This window comes from Bactrocera dorsalis, chromosome 4 (genome assembly GCF_023373825.1).
Source record: "Bactrocera dorsalis isolate Fly_Bdor chromosome 4, ASM2337382v1, whole genome shotgun sequence".
NCBI lineage: Eukaryota > Metazoa > Arthropoda > Insecta > Diptera > Tephritidae > Bactrocera > Bactrocera dorsalis.
This window is the reverse complement of record NC_064306.1, coordinates 21,413,212-21,429,286: the sequence shown is the minus strand read 5'-3', so window position 1 is coordinate 21,429,286 and position 16,075 is coordinate 21,413,212.

Sequence of the window (16,075 nt, the reverse complement as noted above, 5' to 3'; positions counted from 1 at the left end):
GCCAATTGGAGATTCCAAGTGTAGCCAGGTCCCTCTCCACTCCGTCTTTTCAATGGAGTGGAGGCCTTCCTCTTCCTCTGCTTCTACTGGCGGGTACTGCGTCGAATAGTTTCAGAGCTATAGTGTTGTCATCCATTCGGACGACATGACATAGCCAGCACAGCCGCTGTCATGGCGATATTCGCCGTTGCCAATGCGCAAAGGTCCATAAATCCTCCGCAAAACCTTTCTCTCGAAACTCTTTGGATGATGAGTAACTCGTAGAGTTTGGTCTTCGTTCGTTTAGATAGGAGTTTACTAAAATAGTTACTTTAATAAAATACATGTTTGGCTGCACACTGTATCATTTGAAACGTGCTTCTTCTTGCGAAAAAAAGTTTAAAATTGTACATATTATCGAAAAAACTTTCTTGTTTACATTTTAATAATTTTCAGTGTTTTGCAACAGCTATTGGTCAAATTTTTATTAGCTATAATTCTGGGAAAATATTTTATTGAATTATTTAAACAAAGCAAACCCATTTTTCACACATTTTTCTTTTTTTTGGAGTAGGCACAACCATGTGTAACTAAATCAAAATCCTTAACATACTCACATCAAAAATTTTGAATGACAACAAAAGCCAAAATTCACCTGCAAAAGCTGCAGGTTTTTTAGATTAAAAGTCTGGTAGACTAACAAAAATCTTTATAAGTAGTTTAAGGGAGCTGGAGGAACATCCTGCTTTCGTACATTTTGCATTATGTTCATTAAACTATAGTACTCGTATTTACAATATTACGCATTCATTTAATTTTGCTAAGGTATGTTACATAATCACTGATATAAATACTTTAAAGCCAATAATATAATATATATATAATATTGATGAATATTGGCAATGGAGGTTGAAATTATTGCTTTACGTTCACCTCAAATAATACAGTTGTCACAAATGCAGCACACTTTTATTTCCAATATACTTATATACCGGAATATTGAACTTTTAAAAGAGAAATGAGGAATTAGTGATCGCCAGGTCAAAACATATTCGCTAAAGTTATTCAAATATGGCCGGAGTATTTAACCCTTTTTCCGCGTCCATGAAGCTGTTGTGACCATTATACAATATAACTTTACTGTACTCTGAAAAAGTATCATTAAGCCCGTGCCTCTTTATATATGTATATACGCGATCTAATCTCTCAGTTTTTGTGATATCGATTTTGTAAAAGCCCTCTCTTTCCAAAAAGCTAATCATTTGTCGGAACGCCGATATCGTACCACTATAGACAATAGCTGACAAACAAATTGTACATTTGGCCAGAACTGATGTTAACCTTTATTCTTGTTTTCTTCTTGTTTTTATACTCTCGCAACAAAGTTGCTAAAGAGAGTATTATAGTTTTGTTCACATAACGGTTGTTTGTAAGTCCTAAAACTAAAAGAGTCAGATATAGGGTTATATATACCAAAGTGATCAGGGTGACGAGTAGAGGTGAAATCCGGATGTCTGTCTGTCCGTCCGTCCGTCTGTCCGTCCGTGCAAGCTGTAACTTGAGTAAAAATTGAGATATCATGATAAAACTTGGTACACGTATTTCTTGGCTGTCACGCTCACAAAATGGCGTAAACCGAAAACCTATAAAGTGTCATAACTAAGCCATAAATAAAGATATTAAAGTGAACTTTAGCACAAAGGAACGCATTAGGGAGGACATATTTGGACGTATTTTTTTTGGAAAAGTGGGCGTGGCCCCGCCCCCTACTAAGTTTTTTGTACATATCTCGGAAACTACTATAGCTATATCAACCAAACTCTATAGAGTCGTTTCCTTCAGGCATTTCCATATACAGTTCAAAAATGGAAGAAATCGGATAATAACCACGCCCACCTCCCATAAAAAGGTTATGTTGAAAATCACTAAAAGTGCGTTAACCGACTAACAAAAAACGTCAGAAACACTAAATTTTACGGAAGAAATGGCAGAAGGAAGCTGCACCCAGGCTTTTTTTAAAAATTGAAAATGGGCGTGGCGTCGCCCACTTATGAACCAAAAACCATATCTCAGGAACTACTCGACCGATTTCAATGAAATTCGGTATATAATATTTTCTTAACACCCTGATGACATGTACGAAATATGGGCGAAATCGGTTCACAACCACACCTTCTTCCAATATAACGCTATTTTGAATTCCATCTGATGCCTTCTCTGTATAATATACATATACATTAGAAACCAATGATGATAGCGGAATAAAACTTTACACAAATACGGTATTTGAGCTGAGGTATCCCTTGTGGAAAAATTGTCGTGATCGGACTATAACTTTTCAAGGTCCCTGATATCGAACACGAAGAACTCAGTGCCTAACCTAACCTAACCTAATTTTTCACCGAAAATATCGGTAAATCTCTCAGAATTTAATTCTAATTAATTTTACAGCAAAATAAAAAAATATGTAAATGACGGATAATGAAATCTCGATTATCACTTTATCGTGCGAGAGTATAAAATGTTCGGTGACACCCGAAGTTAGCCCTTCCTTACTTGTTTTTTCTTTAATTGACACCCGGTAGTAATTGCTAAATAAGTTTAAATGAGAACAATGTCATTACGAGCAAAAAAATTTAAAGTATTTCATATGTATGTATATTAGTTTGTGTATATCGGAGTATAAATATGTATTTAACAAGTAAGGAAGGGCTAAGTTCGGGTGTCACCGAACATTTTATACTCTCGCATGATAAAGTGATAATCGAGATTTCATTATCCGTCATTTACATATTTGTTTATTTTGGTTCATAATGTATATATTGTATTATACAGAGAAGGAATCAGATGGAATTCAAAATAGCGTTATATCGGAAGAAGGCGTGGTTGTGAACCGATTTCGCCCATATTTCGTACATATCATCAGGGTGTTAAGAAAATATTATATACCAAATTTCATTGAGATCGGTCGAGTACTTCCTGAGATATGGTTTTTGGTCCATAAGTGGGCGACGCCACGCCCATTTTCAATTTTTAAAAAAAGCCTGAGTGCAGCTTCCTTCTGCCATTTTTTCCGTAAAATTTAGTGTTTCTGACGTTTTTTGTTAGTCGGTTGACGCACTTTTAGTGATTTTCAACATAACCTTTGTATGGGAGGTGGGCGTGGTTATTATCCGATTTCTTCCATTTTTGAACTGTATATGGAAATGCCTGAAAAAAACGACTCTATAGAGTTTGGTTGACATAGCTATAGTAGTTTCCGAGATATGTATAAAAAACTTAGTAGGGGGCGGGGCCACGCCCACTTTTCCAAAAAAATTAAATTTAAATATGCCCCTCCCTAATGCGATGGTTTGTGCCAAATTTCACTTTAATATCTTTATTTATGGCTTAGTTATGACACTTTATAGGTTTTCGGTTTCCGCCATTTTGTGGGCGTGGCAGTGGGCCGATTTTGCCCATCTTCGAACTTAACCTTCTTATGGAGCCAAGAAATACGTGTACCAAGTTTCATCATGATATCTCAATTTTTACTCAAGTTACAGCTTGCACGGACGGACGGACGGACAGACGGACGGACGGACGGACAGACAGACATCCGGATTTCAACTCTACTCGTCACCCTGATCACTTTGATATATATAACCCTATATCTGACTCTTTTAGTTTTAGGACTTACAAACAACCGTTATGTGAACAAAACTATAATACTCTCTTTAGCAACTTTGTTGCGAGAGTATAAAAATTCAAGTATACTGTTGTAGTCCATTTCCCTGATTACACGAGTATTTTCCTCATATCCACTTGTTATAACTTTTTTGAACACGCGCTGATTGCATATTGTATGGAAAAAATTGCGAATAATACGAAAGGAATAGCATTTATCCGCAAACAATGTACTCTTTTGTAAGTAAATTATGTTAATTAAATAGTAATTATAATTGCGCAGATTGAAAATAAATTATAACGTATGTATATATGGATGTAACCGACGTATGAAAATACTGAATTTATACTGTGAGTGTGTTTTTACAGTTCTGTTGATATACTTGTATATATGTCATATACCATACTGTATATACATGAATGTGTGTTATATGTATGAATTTACATGTATATGAAGTATAGTATATGACATACATATGTATATAAAGGGTGATTTTTTAAGAGCTTGATAACTTTTTTTAAAAAAAAACGCATAAAATTTGCAAAATCTCATCGGTTCTTTATTTGAAACGTTAGATTGGTTCATGACATTTACTTTTTGAAGATAATTTCATTTAAGTGTTGACCGCGGCTGCGTCTTAGGTGGTCCATTCGGAAAGTCCAATTTTGGGCAACTTTTTCGAGCATTTCGGCCGGAATAGCCCGAATTTCTTCGGAAATGTTGTCTTCCAAAGCTGGAATAGTTGCTGGCTTATTTCTGTAGACTTTAGACTTGACGTAGCCCCACAAAAAATAGTCTAAAGGCGTTAAATCGCATGATCTTGGTGGCCAACTTACGGGTCCATTTCTTGAGATGAATTGTTGTCCGAAGTTTTCCCTCAAAATGGCCATAGAATCGCGAGCTGTGTGGCATGTAGCGCCATCTTGTTGAAACCACATGTCAACCAAGTTCAGTTCTTCCATTTTTGGCAACAAAAAGTTTGTTAGCATCGAACGATAGCGATCGCCATTCACCGTAACGTTGCGTCCAACAGCATCTTTGAAAAAATACGGTCCAATGATTCCACCAGCGTACAAACCACACCAAACAGTGCATTTTTCGGGATGCATGGGCAGTTCTTGAACGGCTTCTGGTTGCTCTTCACCCCAAATGCGGCAATTTTGCTTATTTACGTAGCCATTCAACCAGAAATGAGCCTCATCGCTGAACAAAATTTGTCGATAAACACATTTCGAACCGAACACTGATTTTGGTAATAAAATTCAATGATTTGCAAGCGTTGCTCGTTAGTAAGTCTATTCATGATGAAATGTCAAAGCATACTGAGCATCTTTCTCTTTGACACCATGTCTGAAATCCCACGTGATCTGTCAAATACTAATGCATGAAAATCCTAACCTCAAAAAAATCACCCGTTATAACAAAGACGGCGTAAAGTTTGCTAAAATAAAAGAAATAGTTTATGTAGTATATAGTAACTGTGGTATTTTGTTGACTAAATTTACCCATTAAAATATAAAATGTCCGATATTACAAGTTGCCTTAATTTTGCTAAGATACCTAGAAATTTATCAGTATAAACGGTATAAAGGCAACCAGAAATTAAAACGTCATAATGAATATTGGAGGCTAGAAGTAATAACCTGATTTTATTAATTTATGACACAAGGTAGCCGTATTATCGAGAAAATATTCCCTCGAAATTTTAATAATTTTCAGTGAAATGTCCACTTGAACAGTTATAGTGCAATTTTAGCTTGAGATGGCTTTTTAAAAAAGCCACTAACTTGGGTACACTATTTGTGCAAAGTTGTATCCCGATGTATTCATTGGAGCCTAATTTGTATACTGTAAAGTGGAAGGCTTATATAAAATTTAAAATTCTGATATTTGGGAAGTAGGCGGAGTTATAATCCAATTTCACCCATTTGTGCCAAAAAGATTTGTTCTGAAGAAGACTTATTGATTTAGCTTAAGGGGCTATACCAGTGTGACGCATGAAAAATTAGGCGATTTTCGTGAATTTTTTTAAGAGAAAGTACGCGATTGAATATTTCGAACTTATTTCAACGTAATAAGATATATTTTCAGCCTCGGAGGCCCGTCTTTAATACGACTCGTTGTACCAAATTCCAATTCTTTATGTGGACCGACAGACCGACGTACAGATAGTCACACTATATTCAACATATTTGCGTAGTTCAAAAGGTTTTAAGGGGGTATTCTACTCTAGAAATCAAATTTTGGACAGTTTTTTTAATTATATTTAACCAAAAATATTTTTAGCATCTCATTTTTTATGGTGTTTTTATTGATATCTTAAGAATACAGAAAAAAAAAATTTACAAAAAAATATATTAAAAATTAAAATAATTACATCCTGGTAACATTGATCCTGACTGTCCTGGTGGTCTGAAAAAAAAATCAAAAGAAATTCTTAATCAGTAAGGATGCTGTTATAGTCCCTACCTCAGGGAACACGAAAAACACGACTGCCTGAAAATAAAAATCATTTTTTACGCTTTTTTTGAAATTCCTGAATTTTTTTAAAATATTAAAAACAAAGGATTAAGGATTATATAAAGATAAAGGATTATATAAGGAAGGTTCACACAAAATTTCAAGTAAATAGGTTGTATAGAACTTGCGATAATGCCGGCACCGTGTGGAAAAAAGTAGTGTCGAGAAAAATTCGTTTAAAAAAGTGAGTCTACCTACCTACCGGGCTAGGTACTGCGTCACTAAAGTAACTGTAGCTCTTAAAATAATTTTAATTTTTAAAAATCCTTTGGAGGATATGTTCTTAAGGGTCTAAACTTTAAATATATGAAAAAAAAAAAATCGAATTTTTCAAAATTCTAGAGTAGAATACCCCCTTAAGTATTACAAGCAACCGTGGCGACAGCATGAAAAGCATGTGCAGCTCGATTTGATGGCTATTGCTCGAAGTCTGCCTGAAAGAGCATTGATATAAAAGATAGACACAATAATAAAATATTGTAACGGATTTCTCGGTAAATCGTTTATTTTAAAACTCTCTCTTGGGTTTGATCACTGGATTATTGAATTAAAATTCCAATTTAAGAGCTATACACCGCCGGCTTTGTCGTAGGATTCGTCTCCTGTTGGTAGATCGTACGTGTGAATCTGCTCCGAAAAAGGCGAATACTGCGAATTAATACTTAACCCTTTCGACCCCGATTTTGTTCCTGTAATATAAATTTTTTTTTTAGTTTTAATCTCCTTATATTTATTCTAGAAAGGTATAGTCAAATTTTCAACTCGCCACTCCTACCCGTTTGAGCGCTACTTAATGTTGCCTGTGAGCAACGTTGGGCAATTGTGGTATAAAATTTATTAATATTTTTTTTTTCTAATCATATTTTATTTTATTTATTGGGGAAAAATTAGGTATGAAAAGACAAAAAAACAGTTTTTATTGTTATTGCAGCAAAGATGGACCTTACATTAAAGACATTTGGACATTGGAGTTCCTGTCTTGCACACCCTGTAGCGCCCTTTTTCACCGAATCCAATGTTCCTCTTATCATATGGTTTCGTTTCTGGAGGGTTCGACTGGAATCTGTACTTTTTCGTGTTATTCGACGACACACTGCTCGATGGAGAGTTTGTATCGCTATCATTCCTCTCTGCGTTCGACGGTCTGCCTCGCTTTCTTTGCATAGAAACTGCAGAAGACGTAGATTGCAAAAGGGCAACAGCAATTTCTTGTTGAAATTTTATTAGGGGAATGTGTTTCTGTTTCGGATGAAGCAAATTTAAATGTTTTCTATAAAACAGCCACGCATTTGTAAAAAACGTTCCCAAACACCAATAAAAAATTCGTATATACCACTTCCTTGAGTGGTGGTTAACTTTGTAAAGTTCCATCAACATGTCCGCTAGATCCACACATCCCATGCCTTTGTTGTAGTTAGAAACTATAGCAGCTCTTCGGACATCTACGTGTGTTTTTTCTTTTGGGAACAACGTTTGCAAATGCTAACTGGTTGATGATTTATATGCGATGATATAAGTTGGACCGGCTTATTGTCAAACCATCTTACACATACAATGTCGACGTCTGCCTTCCACACACTTTCAGGAACTTCAAATGGCTTTGATCTCCATTTTAATGCCTTCGAATCAATTTTTTCGATGCAAAACTCTTCACTAGAACAAGATTCATGCTCGTTGTCTTCCGTAATTATATTGTCAAGAAGTCCGATTTCTATACTTTCCCCTTTGTACGTCCTCATTTGACAACCCTTTATCTTTAGGCCTCATAACTAAAGTCATAGAAATTTTATACCACAATTGCCCAAAGTTGCTCACAAGCAACTTCGCATATGTAAAAATTACTCACCTGATGTTGGTTTAAAACTAAAGAAATTTTCTTGCAAAAATATTTCACTTAACAATCGCTGAAAAGTAGTTCATTTACAGATTGATAATTTTTGTTACAATTATTTTAAAAATTTTCACTTTTATAAATGTCCTCCTTCGTGCAGAAATAAATTTTCGCCGACACTGCTGCAGTCTTTATCAAATTGCTTTGCTAAATGATTTACTAGTGATTTTTTTTTTTGATCACACTACATGCTGACTCATAAGACTACCGTTATCATATCCGTTCAATAAACAAAAACAAAAATAACGCTGGTTTGCCCGCAGGCATCATTGGGGTCGAAAGGGTTAAGTATATGTATTTTCACTACAAATCATGGCAAACCTACATATTAAGAAATATTTCATACTAATTTATTATACGAATTTGTGTTTGGAGTACGTATTATATATTCATAGATTTTCTTAGATTGTGTACTATAGGGCAAAAAATAGTAACAATTTTTAATTTAAATTTCGCGCAAAAACCCATTCGTCGAAATATTTTTTTCTATGTTGGTATGACTGTCAGTGACATCTTTGCCAAACGAGACATCAAAATAATCATTAGTGTTCAGTATACGCTTGTCTTTCTGAAGTACACAAAGTGCATTCGGACATTTTTACGTTTCCATTAAATTTTGTGTACGAAAATAAATTTCTGATGTGGAAACATTCAAAATGTCGGAAAAGGCTTTCGGTGATAATTGTTTATAGCGAGCAGTATTTTTGATTAGTGCAATTTATTCGAAGAGAGTTGAGAACGCGCTGACGACGACCACGACCAAAACGGTCAATAACATCAGCTGATGATCAACACGTCAGAAATATAAAGGAATTGGCGCTTGAGAATCGACGGTTTACTGTCAGGGATCTAACTGCCATAGTTGGAATATTGAAAGGATCAGGGAAAATCATTTTAAAAGATCTTTTGGGCCTAAGAAAAGTGAAAGGTTGATTGGTTCCAAAGTCACTCATTTTTTTTTCGAAAAACAGCGTCGCGTTAACGTGTGTGAAACAGTGCTTTCCGACTACCAAGATATTAATACTGCCGATAAGTTTTGGATCTATGCTAAGACCCGGATACAGACCATCAATCAGACGAATATAGTGGCAAAGATGAGCCGAAGCCGAAGAAACTACATCAAAGCAGGTCAAAATTCAAGGGTATGTTGACAGTTTCCTTCGATTATGAAGGTGTGGTACACTCCGAATTCCTTCTGGGTGTTTGAGTGTTATGCGTTGTTGCGCGAATCTTTTCGTGAAAAGAATCCGGAATTATAGGGCGACAACTCCTGGTTTTTGCACCAGCATAATGCATTCTGGCTATTCAGCAAACTCATACTGCTTTTTCTCATAGCAGTATTTGGTTTTAACGTAAAAATCATAAATTATACCACAAGATGACATAATGCCAACTGAAATATTCTTGCTTAATATTTCTTCCGCCATTACCGATAAATGCAGTATACTCGTAAACTAAACCAAAGCAATGAAATTTAAGAAATGGGGTATACATATGAAAAGAAAGTCAACCATAGGGTGGAATACCATGGATTTAGAGCAGGACCTTATTTTAAAATATAGAATTTATTGATAGATACGAAGTCATCCGGATAGCAATGCATTGATTTTATTAAAAATACTTTGGCACTAAACTAAAGTATGTTTAAGAAAAATAACAAGTAAGGAAATATACATATGTTCAATTTATAATGAAGTTTGTTTTAACATGATGTGTTCTTCACCAATCTTTGCTTCGAAAAGGACAACTTGCGTGACTTAACTTTATTATTATTCATTTATTTAATTAAAACGAATCAATTTACTCAAGAAAATAAAATTACTGAAATTTCATTAACAAAATAAGAAACTTAAGTGCTTTCTTAATTCTACATAAAACATTTCTAATATTTAAATATTTATGTTTAGTATGCCGAATCGCCAAAAACGAAACGTTTGTTAAAGATACTTTAACCGTTATAAGTTTCTAGAAGTTTACTGAAATGCCGAAAGCAGCGAAAAAAAATATTACCAGAAATTCTCAAAGATTTAGGAAACTGATCTGAAATTGAAAGTGAACTTAAATTATTTTGGAAATTTATAGAAAGTACCAGGAATCCTATATCTTTTTAACTTTAAATTTGAAAAGAAGACGTGAACTTCCGGTTCTTTCTAATGAATATTAACGAATTACGGGCGTTCAATTGCAGCCGTACTTAAAATTTTATTTGGCGACGTTTTTCAAAAATTTCATTGAAATTGTGAATATCTTTATGTAATAACTTTAATAGGCTATTTTATGTCAATTTATAATACAAAATCTTTATTTTGAATATTTTCTGTTACCTTAAGACATAAGTAATACAATGAATCTTTATTTCTTGTGCAAATGAAAATAAAAGTTCTATTCTTGTTTTCGAAATTTTCTAGACAACGACCAAAACAACATATGTATTCCATTTAAATGTTTCCAATTTAAGGTCGCTCACCTGGAATACGGCCGGCAATATTCACATAATATTGTATCAATGTACACATGTACGATGTGTACGTGCTTTTATTTCGACTACGTGTTAGTAGGTTGCTCGAGCAATAAAGCGTGCGAAATTTATGTTTTTTGTGAACAATTGTGATGTATCGATGAAAGCTGAAAGAAGTAAATGAAGTTTTTTACTACAGACGTCTCCCTAGAGGTAAAAGATTTATTGCTCTTTTGCTCACCAACATAAGGGAATATCAAAAGCGAAGAGGTGTGAAGACGTGTAAAAGCAGCCAACTTTTTCAATACCAATGTAAGCTTCTAATATTCAAAATGAGAAGTAAGTTCGGCGATTTCATATCTGTTCTGAATAACATAATTAGGGGCAACATTCTCTCGAAACGCAGGAAATGCCCTTACCATCAACACGATTTTTTTCCTCGGAATTGGATGAAATTGACACGGACAATGGCTTTTTCCAATGAGACAAAGTACCGTCTGATGTTTCACATTTAAACAGGGATACAGTGGGTTAAATGTTTGGCCAATCATATTGCCGTCATGATTATAAAAAGCTATCATCGCTCAAGAAGCTCGAAGACAGCATACAGCGCACTTGGTGACCACTTGGCCAATATTTTGTATAAATCATAAATGGCATAAAATTATCTGCATAATAAAAACAACAGAATACATATCGAGAAAAGGATTTTATTTCAATTTAACATCACGTTGTTCTTGTTGGTAGACCCTTTACATCGTTTCAGAACTGTTGGAACAAAGTGCATGGCAAAGAAAGGCTCAGATTTTCTGAGCTTGGTATTTGCGTTTTCATACGCAGTGTTTTCAGTTCTGTGAAAATTAGCCCAGTAATTTAATTCAGTGCTCTTTGCGCAGGAAGCGAACAAATTTACGTAATAGAATGTACCAACTTCTATCTTACATTTGTATTTACCTAGAATAGGTAGTTATAAGAAGGAACAAGTAAGGAACTGCTAAGTTCGACTTGCACGAATCAAACCGAGGGAAAAACCTTAAGGCGCAAGACGTCAACCAGAGGATCGGAATCCAAGCAATTATATAATTATCTATTTGTATGCATATTATATATATCTATATACAACTGTATCTGACTGGACATATTCCACATACGGTTTGTTAGAAAAACGAAATTTATTTATTTTTGCAAATACTACAGTAAAAGTGGTATTGATCGGATGCAACCCATTCTTAACACACAGACAAACCGTTGTCAGGTAAAGATGATCCCAGTGTTAAATAGGAATGTGAGACGAATGCCATGTACCACATTTGGTTGAAATTGGTCTGACGGGTCCTGAGATATGTATCTCACTTAAAAGTGAGATGTGCCACGCCCATCGTTCATTTTTTACCCCGGCCCTTATTCCCCTCTCCCATCATGTCGAATGTAAAATTTTTTATAACTAAAGCTAGGTGATACATACAACCGTTAGGTGAACCAAACTATTATACTTCGTAGCTACATGTTGACAGTGTATAAAAAACATATCCTCTCAGTTTCTGTAAAAAATCATACATTTTGACCAGCTTAAAGATGGGTGGAAAGGCGAAAATTACTACACCGTGTTCAAAGTCTGCGCGAGTATATGAGAAGGTCTAAGCCTTATTTTTCACATTACTTATCTACAGGATTTGTCCGGAAAGTTTAGGACGCCTCGAGGGGGGGACCTCTCTCCGCTTCTATGAGTTGTAGCGCTGAACGAAATACTCCTCCAACTAAACAGTGGAGGAGTGAAAGCAGTAGCGTATGCAGACGATATAGTGTTGTTGGTATCAGGTTTGTTTCCTTCAACAGTCAGCGAGATTATGGAAAGAGCACTTCGTAGGTTAAACCTATGGGCTAAAAGCAATGGTCTAGGAGTTAACCCGAACAAAACAGAACTAATGCTATTCACAGGCAGAACCAAAATACCTCAGTTTCAACTTCCGGTACTAAACGGCACAACACTCACTCTATTCCCAAACGCTAAATACTGGGGGTGGAGATTGACACCAAACTGTCCTGCAAAATAAATATAGAAAAAAGAATAAACAAAGCATACATGACCTACTATACTTGTAAGAAAATCGTCAACAAGAATTGGGGCCTCAAACCAAGTATAATCATGTGGATGTACACGGCGGTCATAAGACCCATACTCACATCTGGTATGGTGGCCAGCGCTAAACAAACAATACTCGTACAACATTAAAAAATTAAATGGAATACAAAGAGCAGCATGTGCGGATGTTACTGGTGCAATCAGGTCATGTCCGACTGATGCACTCAATGTGATCCTGAATCAACTACCAATGGGTATTTTTATTCACAAAACAGCAGCTATTGCGGCGATAAGAATAAAAGAATTGGGAGGTTGATACTATGAGCAGAACTACGGACATAGTGTAATCCTAAACAAGTTCACCATTAATAAATAAGACTACATTCTCCTCCAATGCTGGATTTCTATAGATATGTACTTACAGGTGAGGATACCATCTAGACTAGAATGGAGAATGGGCAGAGGGGAGGAAGATACCATCTCAGTCTATACCGACGGATCCAAAATGGACTGCTGAGGGGGCACGGGGGTATTTTCCGCTGATCTGGGCATATCTCTCTCTATACGTCTACCGAACTCGGCTAGCATCTTCCAAACAGAAGTAATAGGCATAGATAAGCCTGCGAAGTTCTATTAGAAAACCACGGGAATATACATAAAGCAACTATATTTACGGATAGCTAGGCGGCCCTCCTGGCATTGTCTTCACCCATGACTAATTCCAGAATAGTTCACAACTGCAAGAGAGCACTAAGCTCAATAAAAGACAAGCTCCACCTAAACTTGATCTGGGTTCCCGGCCACAGGAACATTTTCGGTAACGAAAAAGCAGACGAGTTGGCAAAGGCAGGAGCTTTTCTCAATGAATCCGAGGCGGAGATAATACCGAGTCCGCTAGGATCGATCAAAGGAGAGATCAATAGACAATTTCAACAAATTGTTGACAACAGGTGGAAAAACATTACAAAATGCGTCATAACTAAACAATTATGGCTAACATACGACCGGAAAAGAACCAACGACCTATTAAATAGGTCAAGAAAAAGTATTAACAGAATAACAGCTACCACAACAGGGCAGTGGCCATTTGGGGAACATGCGTCCAAAATGGGTATGCCCTACAACGACATCTGCCGTAGCTGCGGAGTAGCAGGGAACAAGGAAACAATCTTCCACTTTCTCTGGAATGCGCAGCTCTGGCACAGATCCGACACAAAACACTCGGAATCCACCAAGCACCAATCCTTGAATGGATTTCCACCAAAAGCATATCGGACATAAGTAGTTTCATCGAAACCTCAAAATGGTTTGAGAGAGAAGAACGTAACAGCAGATACAGGAGGTTCTACGAATAGTGTATCAAAATGGCACATCAGTGCTAATTGAGCCCGATAGGGCCGCACTCCTACCTACCTACCTATGTACAGGATTTGTCCGGAAAGTTATAGGACTGGCTTCTTCCGCCGCGACTGTACTTCGGAGCGTGCGCGCACCGACTAAATTCGTTAGAGGGCGTTCCTAGCTAACGAAAGAGCGGCTGGTCAGTTGTCCCAAGCATCTGGAAGTCACGACAAACATTTTCGCGCGACGTGTTTCTGTGAGTGGTGCAAGCCAAAATTGCAGCGTTCGTTACGTTCGTGTGAAACTTGTAAATCTGCGACAGAGATGATCATGCGGGCTTACCTAGATGTTGTTTTAGCTTGAATTGGTGTGTTTCGGTGGCACCAGGCCTTTTTTGAGGGCCAGGAAGAGGTCACTGATGAATGAACAAATCCAAAGTGAAAACTATGCTTATAGTATTTTTGACATCAAAGGCATCGTCAACCATGATTTTTTTCCTCCTGAACAAACCGTCAACGCCAAATTTTACGTGAACCTCAAGAGGCTCAAACAAAGGGTCAGACGGGTCCGACAAGACATTGCAGCTGATTGGAAGTTGCACCACGACAACGCCCCATCCCAGACCGTCTTTCTTGTGAACAGCTACCCAACCAAGGCCGGCATCCCAACGCTTCTGTAGCCGCTCTTCGGCCGCTCTACAGCCCAGATATGGCCCTCCGGACTTTTTTGTTTCCTTGCCTGTAAAGGCCTACGAAAAGGAATCCAAGCAGCATACACCTCGGCTCTCAGGGCTATTCAGGAGAATGTGTTCCGTGACGCCTTAAATGCTTGGAAATCGCACTGGCAGCACTGCTTCGACGCAGAAGGAGCCTATTTCGAAAGTTTTTAAAGAATTGTAACGATTGGTTCAATAAATTTTTTTAACCAATTCAGTCCTATTAATTTTCGGAGAAACCCTGATTATTCAAAAACATGTTTTCTTCCAAATCGCTGGAGATAACTTGCGCACTGACCGACATATTCGAAATAAAGTCTGTTAGAGTAACAAAGTTCATTACTTGTATTATGTAGTATATTCTGGAACCGATTTCACATATTCTTGGTATTAAACTATTATCTTTCTGACCCATTCGACCAAAATTGCATATTTTAGTTACTTAAGCCTGTCATATTGGTTGGAAGATGCATAAAAACAAATAATTCCCCAGAGATTCTTTATTAAATTCAATTTTGGATTTAAAGCAGGCCACTCCAGCAATACAAAGTTGCGAAAGTTAAAGAACGCCCTTGTCTTCTTCGCTACATGGATTGTCTTGCTGACAAAATTTATTCATCGCCATGGAAATTACCAGCAAAATAAAGGTGTTCGACTTCCAACAAATCGTTGTAGAAATATGTGTGAATACCAAATGGTCCGTCCAAATTAAATTTCTTTTATATTTTTCATAAAATGCAATTAGGACATTAATATATACGAGTATATAAATTTGTGTTTACGGCTATTCAGATGTTTCGAAACCACATATGCTAATAACTCGAAAATTAAAATTTTTGGTATGTAACACTGGTGCACTATATGCTGCTATGTGAACTCAATTGATGCAGTAAAAATACTTTTCTTTTCAAAAATCATCAGAAAAGGAATGAGTTGTACAGGCTAGCGATCTGATGGTGGGTTCATCAGGAATGGAAGCTAAATATCTGTAGTTCAAACAGTTCACTTTAATTAAGAGGCTTTAGCAACAAAACGTTTTTGGATACCCACTACCACTCAGCAATATTTTTGCTTCAATGTGAGTTCGTTTTAAGTGGGAAGAATATACTAGGTGTTTCATACATCGCTGCCAGATAAACAAATATAAGAAAAAATGGCACACCTACAATTTCTGACAACGTTGATGTTGCCGAAATCGGTTTAGCTATACAAGTATATCTCTCTAAAGAAACATTCGGGATTGCTGAAATAGTCATATAAATTTAAGAGAGTGAATATATTATGTTGCCAAAAAAGTCTTGCGGCATTTTCGGTAGTTGGCGCTGAAAGCGCGTAGTTCTAGTTTTATTCGTCGCATCGGGTCGTGCTATACCTTTTTGGAAAGCTCATTTCACGCGCTAACACGTGTTTGATTGATTGTC